This window comes from Bison bison, unplaced genomic scaffold (assembly GCF_000754665.1).
Source record: "Bison bison bison isolate TAMUID 2011002044 unplaced genomic scaffold, Bison_UMD1.0 scf7180017864180, whole genome shotgun sequence".
In the NCBI taxonomy this organism is placed as follows: domain Eukaryota; kingdom Metazoa; phylum Chordata; class Mammalia; order Artiodactyla; family Bovidae; genus Bison; species Bison bison.
The window spans coordinates 3,160,750-3,161,620 of NW_011494752.1; positions in this window are offsets into that span (position 1 = coordinate 3,160,750).

Consider the following 871-nt stretch of genomic DNA (forward strand, 5'->3'; position numbering starts at 1 on the left):
CACCAACCCCTGCCCACACACCACGGCCAGGGGAGAGGATTCTCTTCCTAAACATTTTTTTTTTTTTTTGATGTGGATCATTTTTAAAGTCTTTATTGAATTTGTTGCAATATTGCTTCTGTTTTCTGTTTTGGTTTTTTGTTTGTGAGACATGTGGGATCTTAGTTCCCCAACCAGGGATCGAACCCGCACCCTCTACGCTGGAAGGCAAAGTCTTAACCACTGGACCTACTGGTTAATTGATTTTTGACAAAGGTGCCAAGACAATTCAGTGAGGGAAAGAATAGTCTTTTTGATAAATGGTTCTGGGACAAATTGAATAGCCACATGGCAAAAGATGAATTTAGATCCTCCCTTACACAATTTACAAATATTAACTCAAAATAGATCATGGATTTAAAAGTAAGAGCTAAAACTATAAATCTTCTAGAAGAAATTATGAGAGAAAATCTTTCTACCTTGGGTTAGGCAGAGATCTCAGATACAAATGAGACAGCAAAGCATAAATGACAAAATAAAAAGTTGATAAACTATACTTCGCCAAAATTTTAAAATTTTGCACTTTGAAAATTAAATTTTAAAAAATACTTGTGGAAGACTGGAGAAAAATAATTAAAGTCATATATTAGGAACTTTGTATACAGAATACAGTTGATCCTTGAACAATGCAGAGCTTAGAGGTACCAATAACCCAGAGTAGTTGAAAATCTGAATATAACTTTACAGTCAGCCCCCCCATCTGGTTTTCATCTTCAGATTGACACAAAACTTGTGTTGGAGAAGGCAATGGCACCCCACTCCAGTACTCTTGCCTGGAAAATCCCATGGATGGAGGAGCCTGGTAGGCTGCAGTCCATGGGGTCGTGAAGAG